This window comes from Anser cygnoides, chromosome 5 (genome assembly GCF_040182565.1).
Source record: "Anser cygnoides isolate HZ-2024a breed goose chromosome 5, Taihu_goose_T2T_genome, whole genome shotgun sequence".
Classification (NCBI taxonomy): Eukaryota; Metazoa; Chordata; class Aves; order Anseriformes; family Anatidae; genus Anser; species Anser cygnoides.
Window position 1 is genome coordinate 53,670,053 of NC_089877.1, and position 12,121 is coordinate 53,682,173.

Consider the following 12,121-nt stretch of genomic DNA (forward strand, 5'->3'; position numbering starts at 1 on the left):
TGAAGAATATTTCAAGTACTCACAAGTCCAAGGAAAAGCAATGGGCAATCTCTGCATCAATATTACTAAATCAGATTTCAATATTCTCAGAAACCTCTTGTGTACCGCTGAAGTAGAGACAGCTCCATTTCTATCTTGGGAAAGCATCATACCAAGTGTTGGTATTATATTGAGGCCATCACTCCCCACCTCTGCAACCCCAACCCCCAAAACACTAAGGGTACTTGAAACAAATTTAAAGCCAAACCAGCTTAAGCTTCCACCTTGTTAACTTCCATTCCTTTGAACATGAAGCCCAAGGGTTTGTTCCTTTTGACCAAACAATTTTTTTCCTCCCCCCTCTTTGCAGATTCCCCCCTCTTTCCAATGTACTCATTAACATGGGGAGATTTCGTTATGAGTCTTGTTGGATGCTACTTGATGGTTTCAGGCCAATGTGTAGGTGTATGAAAACACAAACACACCACACACACACTTTCAAGGCCAGAAGCAGGAAGATCTGTCAGTGTTTGCTGGTAACTGTCCCTTTCCAAGCTCTGGAAATCCTTTGAAGCAGCAGCCTTGAAGAGAAACTCCTCTCTGTGGAGCCGCTGAGGCTTTAACTGCCCTAAAGCGAAGTAAAATAAAGAATTCAGAATGGAGGATCCTAGTGATCTACAGGGACACAAGAATTCTCTTTTTCCATTGGACATACGCTGCCTAACCTAACAAGGGAAAGCCAGTTCACCATACAGGACAGGAGAAATAAAACAAAGATTTTACTTTGTAATAATATCTTATAACTACAGAGGTATGCTTTGGAATTTACAAACACCATGATTCATTAGGCACAAGGAATTACATCCACAAATGTACGTTGCTACATGAGTTTTCTAGTGGAAGGAAGATCATCCTGCTTCGCAAAACCTAATCTTAAAATTAAAGATGTGCTACAGAATTGAAACTTATTAAATCTAAATAACATTCTTGCTTATTCTTTATGTCAGCAATTTTTATTTACTTTCCGCCAATATACACAAGAAAGCACTGTTCCACACTATTATGGGATTCATGTAGCGGAAGCAGACTGGAATGGCTCCTCCTGGTGCAATGGAATTTAACTGCACAATCCATTTTTTTGTACCTTCTACCTGCAAAAATTGTATTTAGTCAATGAGACCGCAGTGGCATAACAGACAGCTTGTATCACAGCATAAGCTACTAACACCAGGGGCTGAAGGACTGACAGTCCACCCCGTATGCAAAGTGGACATTACCTTTTGGCTGATGGAGTATGCAGTAAGCATCTTCAACCAACTGCAAACCAGTATCCTGCCCACAAACCTGTCACCTCCTTTATTAAACAGAGGAGGGAAAGTGACTCACTTTAACATGCACTTCTTGATCACTCCATTTACAGGATATTTCTTTATGCAGAATTTTAAAATATTCCTTTCCCCCAGAAAAGAGGCCGCTCAGATACGACACAATCTAGTGACCAAGTTTTCTGTACCTTTTCCTGTCCTCACAAAATCATTTAGAGCTGAACGCAGCCCCACTAAGGGCTGAAGGAATGAAGGAGGAGAAGACGAGGGCTGAGACTGGATGTGCTTTGCAATGAGGAAGCCCCCTAGCTGCTGCCCTGTCCCTGTTCACGTAACAGAAGGATGCACCAGGTCCGTGTGTCCTTTGGTTCATCTCCTCATGAAATACTATTCCAGTGTTCATGCTGAGCCTCAGATTGAGGGATCTTGTCAGTGGTTCTTCATGCAACTACAGTAAGACACCTACAGACCTTTGTGAGGAAACCCTTTACTCTGCCTGCATACTGGGACATATCATTTACTCTTTAGGTTCCTCCTGAGGTCCAAGGTTTACTTTACTACTTCTCTTCAGTGCAACATGATGCTTCGTGCACAAATTCATCACATAACTCCACTATTAATTCAGGGAATCACAAACCACGAATAAAGTGCTGTATGGACAGCCTGAAATGAGCTTTAGGAAGACAGGGACAATACTTCCTATTCACAACCGCTCCCCTTCCAAAGAGTTTCCTAACAAGCATTAATGTCACACAATACGGCCAATGCTCTGTTCCCTGTGAATCAACTCCTCAAGTTCACAGACAAATCCTACTGGATGCCACTTGGTAGAAGCTTGGATCACGATGATCATCTTATAACCGAGGTACTGTATCGCAGGAGTGACACTGCACATGGGGCAGGATAAGTCCTGTAGCCAGATGTACGGGGACTGCAGTGCACACACGCAAAGCGAAAAACTTATCACTTCCTCTTCAACTCACATTCAAGTGATCATACAAGAAAATAAACTTTGGCTTACTTAGCAACATATCAATCTCCTACTGTGTGGAGTATTAGCACTGAGTCTGACTGAAGAGGATAATCCACTTTGTAATTTAGTTAAATTACTAATTTTAACAAAGATAAGTCCCCTGTATAATTTTGCAGTGCTTAAAGAATACATCCTTTGAGTATTCCATTCTAAGAAACATCAGCTTGTTATCATATTTTAAATTTATGGAACATTTGTAACTGCTGTTATATCAGGAAAAATATTAAATCTGCACAATAAGTACAAACTTTATATGAGAAAGTATACTTCTAAGTGTGTGATGATCTCCTGGTGTCTACTGAGGCAATCACATCCACAAAAGACACAGACAACATCTCTGGGGATAAACTCAACTGCCCCAGAAAGTGCAACTCAGTTAAAAAATAAAAATAAAAGCAACTAATAGAAAAGCAAACAGACAAACCAAAAAAGCTCTCCATGCTATAGGCTGTAAAAACAGATGCTTATCTGCATTCTCAACCACGAGGGTGGTTGAGAACCCTATCTTCCAAAAAAAAAGAAAAAAGAATAAAGCCTTTAAAGACCATAAGACTAACAAGAGAATGTATTATTCCTCCCAAATGTGGTTTAAACTGTGCAGAAACAAATTTTGCTTAGTGCTGGCATACACACTTTGAAGTACATCTCTCTTTCTCTAGAGGAAAGAGGGCATTTAGGCTAGTGTAAATGAATGCAAACCATTCAGAATATAAAATAAGATCTAATCAGGAGGTTTTAATTTAACAATGAATGTCCAAAGAAAGATGATATCCACCTCCAAAAATGAAAGATACGTTTTATCTTGTCTGTCCTTGTCCAAAATTTAAAACATTCCAACTGTCAGAAATAACAGACACCAAGTAGGATGTGCCTGAATTTTGATCTAGGCCAGCATGGTCCAACTGGCACCCATGGGCTGAATCTGGACCACAGGATGCCTCCATATGGCCTGCCACCTTTTCCTCGGAGGAAATAGGGAACAGCTGTTAGAGGAGCAAACGCTGCCCAAACAGCCAAACACCTCCTCCTGTGTCCGGCTGGCTCCAAGCCCAGAGCTGTCGCCGTGTTCCAGTGGGAGGCACGGAAGGAACGGGGGAAGTAGGAAGGAGACCTCCTACTCATACAAGGTCTCGAGCTCTTCATTTGTCTGACAGCGACACACACAAGCCAGCAAAGCCTGTAGCTGCTTCTCTGATGGAGAGGGGAGGCCACAGGAATGGCCCAACAAAGCTGTAGGAACTGCTGTCATTGCCATCACAGCCAGGGGTGAGATATACCAGAAATAAGAAAACAGGAAATTGGCCCATGTTTGCGAAGCCAAAACCACCTTACAGTAGATACACTAAGTGGTACAGTACAAGCATAGTCAATCTTCAGTTTGCTGCCAGCAAAACAGATTAATACAATATTTTGGCCCTTACAGAGAGGAAAAACACAGAAAGGCATAAATATATTCCATCATTAGCTGTCTATTGATTTATTATTGATCAAGCAGAACAACTCAGCTGTTGAAATTTGGACAAAGCAAATATAAATAGCAACGCTATCTTACCTCTGTAACTGCCCACACAATGAAATTTTAAATCTCTCCTAAAGCTGACATTTATAGCAGACAAGTAAACAAAAGGGAAAGATATAGGATTCACAAGTGCCTTTTTTTTTTTTCCCTTTTCCATTGACACTGACACTACTTCTGAAAAAAGCTATTTGATTGGTATGACAATGAGTACAAATTAAGTGAAGGGAAAACCAGAGTTCTGAAGACCTACCTGCTCCGTGATCAAAATTGTATTCTGCTTCCAAATACATTTACTTTTGACTGCACATTAGTTGAACTCTTTAGAAGTATTCAAATATTCTGTAGCTATTATATCAATTTAAAGCTAAAAAACAACTTCCGAACATTTGAATAGAGAGTTCTAAAAGGCAATATACTTGCCTGCATTTAACTCAAACATTATTTAGCACAGGAAAGTTAAATAGTGGTATCTTGCTGGAAAAATATACCCTTATTGGAATAGTATAGATTAGAAAGAATAAGGAGAAATAACGCAAGACTGGCATAAGTCATATTGAAAGTATCACAGCTTTAGAAAATGGTGTCAAAATTATGCTAAAGATGTGATATCTCGCCTAATATACCCGATATTGAAGAGCCAAATGTGATACCAGATTTAAAGATGCTAAAATATTATTTTGAGATCTAGAACTTACTACTTTAAAACCTCCTTACTAAAATAAATATTCCAGTGCCCAACAACTACTAACTAGATTTTGGAGTTCAGTCACCCTAAATCAGTCAAATTTTATATGAATAAGAAATCAAATTTAGTATCTGATCAAAAGGGATTGCAGTCTCATAGAGATTAAGTTCTGTCCAACAGTGCAAACGAACAGATCAAAACACCTCTGGATAGATTACTGCAAGGGGTTGCATTCACAATGGATCTACAAGAACACTTGCACAAGCACTACCCAGGTGTCAATACATACTGGTCAGAAAACTGTTCCCGGTCAGCAAGTGCTCCTGTGAAACACTTGATACAATACAAGCTACAGATACTACCTAGCCGTATTACCAAACAGATTCTATTAAAAGAAAAAAAGAGGTATGACTCACAGGGCACTTCCATCTTCTCGAGTAACAGTAGCTTGACAGAGGCAAAGAAAGCATTTACAGGTATTTGCTCATTAACATTGTTAAGAAACTTAGAACTCAGTGAAAAGGAACTAAATTAGTTAAAATATTACTTAAGTGACTTCGCTTTCTCCAATCAGTTTTAATCTATTTTTTTTTTTATATTAATTGACAATTCTTCTTTATTCACTGATTTTTATGCTACTTCTGTGCAAAGTTAAGTTGCAGAAAGAAGATCCTGTCTCTGGCATTTCTCATAAAGTTAACTTCAACTGCTAGGATGCACAGTATGCATGAAACGCATCTCAGTTTACAGGTCAGTAGGAAAACCTGCTTCCTAACTACATTATCATTTCTTTTAATCAAAATAGTTTAACAAGTTAAGAAGAGTGCATACAAAATTAAAACATGACTGAATTTATTCCATCCACAAGATGGAATCCTATGTCTCTTACCTCTGTTAGGTTATAAAACAGACAGCTATTAGCAAGCACCTGGACTTCAACATCGCTTCTCAATTTACATATAGCTATTAAAAGACAAAGTTTTAAAAATTCTTTACAAACAAATGCAAATTTTATATATCATATATTTGATATAAAGAGGTTTTAAAGAGGTTTTGTTACAAACTAAAGTGTTCTGTTATGGCTTAAGAGCAGTGGGTTTGAGCAATAGGGATTTCCAACATTCTTCCATTCACCCAAACTCTACCAGTTAGCTAAACGAGCTGTGTCCTTCAACTTGCCCAAGCTGAGCTTCAGAGTCTCAGGATGGTGGCAGTTGGAAGGTACCTCTGGAGGTCATCTGGTCCTACCCCGCTCCTCAAGCAGAGCCACCTGGAGCAGGCTGCCCACGATAATGCCCAGGCAAGAAGGGAGATCCCACAACCTCTCTGCGCAACCTGTGCCGATGGTCTGTCATCCGTCACAGTAAAAAGGTATTTCCTGATGTCCATGGGTATGTGATGTCCACATACCCATTGCCTCTTGTCCTGCCTCTGGGCACCACTGAAAAGAGCCTGGCTCCCTATTCTTTGCACCCTCCCTTCAAATATTTATACACATTGAAGACATCCCCTTGAACCTCTCCTCTAGGCTGAACAGTCCCAGCTCTCTCAGCCTTTCCTCACAGAAGAGATGATCCGATCCAGTTCCTTAATCACCATCACGGCCCTTCACCGGACTCTCTCCAGTAGCTCCATCTCCGTTGTACTGGGGAGCCCAGAACCAGACACAGCACTGCAGATGTGGCCTCACCAGCACTGAGTGGAAGGATCGCCTTCCTCAATCTGCTGGAAACACCCCTCCTAGGGCAGCCCAGGACACCGTTAGCCCTCTGCGGCAGAGAAATTGCTGGCTCGTGTTAAACTTGGCCCCCGGCACGTTCATGTATTGCTCATGAAGCTCCTGTCAGCCCATTCCTCCAGCCTGTTAAAGTCCCTCGGAATGGCAGCGCAAGCCCCTGGTGTTCCAGCCACCCCTCCCAGCTGTGGATGATCAGCAAACCTGCTGAGGGTGCGCTGTGCCCATCTGGCTGGCGGCCAGTCGCTGGCAGGCTTCCCCAGGGCTCAGGTCGAGGGCTGACTCTGTTCAGCATTTTTATCAGTGATCTGGATGCAGGAGTTGAATATATCCTTATCAAGTCTGCTGATGATACTGAACTGTGAGGTGCTGCTGACTCCCTGGAGGGATGAGAGGCCTTGCGGAGGGAAGATAGATGGGAGCACTGGCCGATTGAGAATGGCATGAAGTTAATTCACCAGAGGAAAATGCTGGGTGCTGCACCTGGACAGAGCAGTGCCGGACCCAGGCCCAGGCTGGGGACCAGCTCGGCAGAAAGGGACCTGGGGGTGCTGGTGGGCAGGAGGCTCAGCACAAACCAGCAGCGTGCCCTGACAGCTGAGGGGGAGACCTGCAATTTTGCAATAAACCCAGCACAGACAGCTGCTCCAAGGAGGTGATTCTCCTGCTATATTCAGATATCACGGTGGTTGAAGGCCCCCATGAGGGCCAGGCCCTGCAAACATGAGGCTACTTCTGTGGAGAGTCTGATCCGTAGGTCTCATCCCTTTCCTTCTCCTGATCAGATAGTCTGTAGCAGACACCCACTACAATTTTACCCATATCAGTTTGAAAGAGACAGCTAGCTTGTTAGGGCCCTTCAGAAAAACCTGCAGACCCCGGTGGTCCAGAGAACACAGGCTAAAAATGTCTAAATTACTGTTTAAACTGCCATCCTTAACAGTCCCGCAAAACTGACCCTCTAGTCCAGTGCATGAGAGGCAGCTACACATAAATACTACCTCCATACAGCTGGCTACCACAGCAGAAGTCATGCTAGTTAAGGGCTCTGCCAATTTCAGACTTACCATATTAACACTTAAGGCATATTAGAAGTTTACTGAAATTATCATAAAGTTGTCTTACTACACCCATAGTGTCCCAAACGATTAAATAGTACTCTGGCACTTCCACCTGGTCTAAGAACACTCCCTCTCTTGATGTCTTGTTTTGATTTACAAAAAATTCTCTTTGGTAGACTACAAACAGCCACCCAGGTGCAGCTGCAAGAAAGTCAAACAGGAAAACCACCGCATATTCTTTTTAAAAAGGTTCAAACTTCATTTATTTTCTTTAGGAATATAATCTCACTGTGAATGTCTGTAAACTATATGGCTCCCTCTTGTGCTTATTATACCACATTTCAGTGTACAAAATTTTTTTAACATTAAGCCACAAACATTTGAGCTCTGTTCACCTTTCAGTATGCATGCAACGCCCATAAATGTTAATGGAAGTCACACATACACCTTGCAAGGGAAAATAAAACCCTGCAGTTTACAAAACTTTTTTTTCTTTGGAACAAACTACAAAAACAGCTTAAAACTACAAGTCTTCTATGATGAAAGTACTCTTTTGACCACTCACTGTATTTTGATAGCAATGCAGAGGCCAAACACGCCTTTAAAGTACATCTGCAAGAACTTTTAACTGTTTTTTAGTTATCAAATTACATACATTAAGAAAGGTGTCAGTGTGGTTTATACATCCTGGCTAACATGCTCAAGGGTTTATTTTTGTCTGCTCAACATCACACCTGTTTCTGCTTATCAAACCAGACTACAGTTTAGCTTGCAACAGCTGTGAAATGCATAAATCTGCCCATTCTTCACGTGTATCTGGACTACTCACTTTGAGAAAGAGAACTACAGTGTTTTGAGAAAGCCACCATTACAGAGAAACTAGTGAAATAAAACAGACCAGCACTTGTCAAATGATGTTTAAATCTGCACATGTATCAGAGGCAAAATTATTTTAGTAACAGTCTAGAGATCCTACATGGAAAGAAAATGAAGCATTTGAATAAATGATTTTTAACCCTTTTATTACCCAGTCATTAGAAACATTTTGCAGAATAAAAGCACTGCAAAGTATTTAAAATATTTTAACTTCACAAAGTAATCCCTTTTTCAGTGTCCCCAAATATTAGAAAAACACCTTTTGTTTTAAGGTTCTACTTGTTTTACTTCCTGCAGCAGAAGAGCTCTCAAGAAAGCAAATATAAGACTTCTGTAATGCAAAAAAGGGTATCTGTAAACGTTAAAAAATATTAGTCTGCATACCTGAAGCAGAATCAAAATCCTGGTCACATGAGTCAGCTTTCATTAAAATGCTTATTCTAATGCAGTAGTAGTAGTGAATGAAATGATGGTACACAAAAATCTAACATTCGCTTTCATACAGCTTGCAGAGTACTCTGCCTTTCATAAGAAAACGGCTTTGCTTTGCCTTTTCATTTATACGATGATTTTTTTCCCCACCTCTTTTTCCATTTCCATATGCTCATGAATTTCCTAAAAACATTACCCTTAGTGTTAATATTTTGTAGGTCAAGTTTATTTATAAAATAATGAGTGCATGCAAGATGATACCAAAATTCATTCAATTTTTTTTCTGAATAATGAAAAATGATACTTTGTTTTAGGGAAAAAAGAGAGGCATTTTTTTCCTGTGCACTTTTTCTTCAGTGTTTCAAAACTTACAAGCTTTTATTTTTGAGAGCAGAAACAAAGATCGAGAAGTCTTAAAACTTCCATAAGTTTCATCAAAAGCATTATTAGCAAGTACCTAGTCTGTTCACTTGACACTCCTGGAGCCAGCTGAAGTTTATATCTTCCTAATGTGACATTTACTGAGTACCAGTAAAGAAACTTTCAGCTGAAACTAGTTACCTAGCTAGCAGTACTGAAGCATAGCACCAAACAACCAGAACACACCTAAAATTTACCTAGCCCTTATTACCACTCATTTTCCAAAGAACAGGTAAACAAAGCAAATTATACCCATCTGATCTCTGTTCGTACTGACGTTCAGTGTGAAACAATAGCTATGTTATACAAGGAATAAAAGTATTTGTCAAGAGACAAAAATATCTGGTCTAGATTTTTGGACCACAAGCAAATGTTTCACACTTCATACGAAAGACAACAATACAGAACTAAACACTTTCTTGGATGTACTAATATAAAGCTCAAAGAGAAGAGCACCATTTATTTAAACACTATTTCCACCAAGGTTTCCCATTGCTGCAGATCAAACTGAATTAAGTCACCCTCAGCAACATCAGAATACAATAGCTTCAGTTGGGAGGGACCTAAAAAGATCTCATCCAACTGTCAAACTACTTTGGGGCTGACCCAAAGCTTAAATATTTCGTGAAGACTGTTATCCGAATGCCTCAAATATGGACAGGACAGGGCATCCACCACCTCCCTAGGAAGCCTGTTCTAGTGCCTAACTACCCACTTGGTGAAGAATTTTAACCTAATGTCTAGCCTGAACCTCCCCAGCACACCTTTGAGCTGCTCCCTTGTGTCCTGGCTCTAGATATCAGGGAGAAAAGATGAGCAGCTCCCTCTCAATTTCCCCTCCTCGGGAAGTTGTAGAGAGCAACGAGGTCATTCCTCAATCTCCCTTTCTGCAAGTTTAACAAACTCAGTGTCCTCAGCCACTCTTCATAGGATGTAACCAGCTCTTTAACCAGCTCTGCTGCCCTCCTCTGGACACATTCAAGTATCTTAAAATCCTTCATGAGTTGTGGAGCCCAGAACTGAATGCAATATGCCAAGGGAGGCTGAACCAACGCTAAGTACAGTGGGAGAATCACCTCTTTTGTCCAGCCGGCTATGCTGTGTTTAACGCACCCCACAATACATTTTGCCTTCTTAGCTGCCAAGGCACACTGCTGAGAAATTGTCCTCCAGAAGGTACCATACCAGTTTCCATGTAATTTCTAATATAAAACAAAACAAGCTTTTAATACACCACACTCTTATTATCATATTCAGCAAATCGCCGACACCAAGGCTCTAAAGATGGTCTACCCCTAAAGTCATCTCATGTACATTATTTTCTTTGCTCAAATCTTTTTTCTAATTACTTTTCTTACTCTAACATTCTACAGCATGGCCTTTGATGCTGAATATGAATTATTTAGTGAGACATTACTTTGATGACATTAGCTTATGTTTTATACAAATGATTTTTGATTAGCTTTAGGAGACAATAAGAGAAATAGCATGTATTTGCTGTCCTTAAACAGATTTTCTGTGACAAAGCTTTCATGGACAGAAAATGTTTTGTCAAACATTTAAGCTGCTTTTCACTTAATAGACATCACATGCTTCAACTGATGTTACACTACTGCATTCTGTAAACATTCTTCTGTTCTGTTTGCATCACCTCAGTATCAGTTTAAATGTATTCATCGATCATTGGGAAGAGGTTCTGAAATACTGGACAGTCAAAAATCCAGGGTATCATCCCAGATCTCATTTCTCTGCAAAACTGTATTTCAGCTTTTCTTAATTAACATTGTAACTGCATAACCTCTCACACTGACTAATGCTGCTAGTAGTGTCATGAAATTGATGGAACTAGTCATAGCATAGTGTAGTTACCTGAATAAGTTGTACAAGAGCATGAATATCAGTTAGAAGAATTAGAGAATGTTACACAATATTATGTTCGTGGTGCTTTAAAAACAGTAGAACTATTCAGGGGTAAAAAGATATAAAAGTATACCAGAAAAAAGAAAATTCAGTAGTTCTATTTGTTCAGACAATACTATTTGAGAAAAAAAGCAAAGAACTGAAAGATCAAGTGTGGCCTGGCAGCCTATAATAGCACACATCAAAAAAGGAGAGTTGTCTAAGTTACCCTGCCCTGTGAAACTTGGAAGAAATATTTTTCCTTCCTGGTAGAAAGCCACTGTTCCTACCAAACTCCTTGCCTCAAAACAGAGAATCTTACTTGGTGTTCACGCACTATATCAATGACTTTAGGTTCTGAAAGGTGTTCCTCCATTCCTCATGCCCTCACAATACTTGGTAACTTGAGACTGTGTTTGAAACATTAAGCGGAATAACATAACTTTTGTTGACTTTAAGAAGATAATATTAAAGTTTCAGAACTCTGATAATATTAAGGGAGAAAAGAATTGCTCTATGTCTTCTGACCTCTCCTATGGCCAAAATAGTTTTATCTAGACCACCCACTTGTGGAAATTCAGCATATAGTTACATATTTTTCATATAAATTGTGCCACAAAAAGCTTTGGAGGGTTGGGTACTGAGCACAGCCTTGACAACAACACATCACCATTTACGTAACCTACAACATCAATTATGTCTATACATAAGTCAGCGTAACAGTTCTCTCTTAGAAATTAGATTTAAATCATTACTTCAGAGAATGATGGAAAGTTCACCTGTCTCAAGACTCCCCATACTCAAATTGCTATCAGATGAATTTATGTACTTAAAAGCAATCAAAATAACTAAAGGAGAAAGCTACAGTTAAGCCACATTCATTGAAAATACAACATATGCAGTGTTCTTTTCTACATCAATTAACAATTATAATTTTGCTTTGTTTACTGAAAACTATTTTTTTCAAGAAGTCAAAGAAATGTAAGTTGTACAAGATCTCTGGAGGTCACCTATCCCAATTTCCCCACAGGCAAATTTCTGGAGTCTGGCTACTGGTAGGAAAAACTACAAAGAATAATTGAACTACCCTTTATCGCCCTTTCCCCAGCTCCCTCACTGTCTTCATAACAGATAAAGGGCTTAAGTAAGTGACATCT

General features: G+C 39.9%; 1 protein-coding gene across 1 annotated transcript in view; it reads right to left on the reverse strand.

Moving 5' to 3' along the window:
- The window catches only part of SETD3 (SET domain containing 3, actin N3(tau)-histidine methyltransferase), a 59,492-nt gene that overhangs the window by 19,821 nt on the left and 27,550 nt on the right, over positions 1-12,121 (reverse strand). The window lies entirely within an intron of this gene.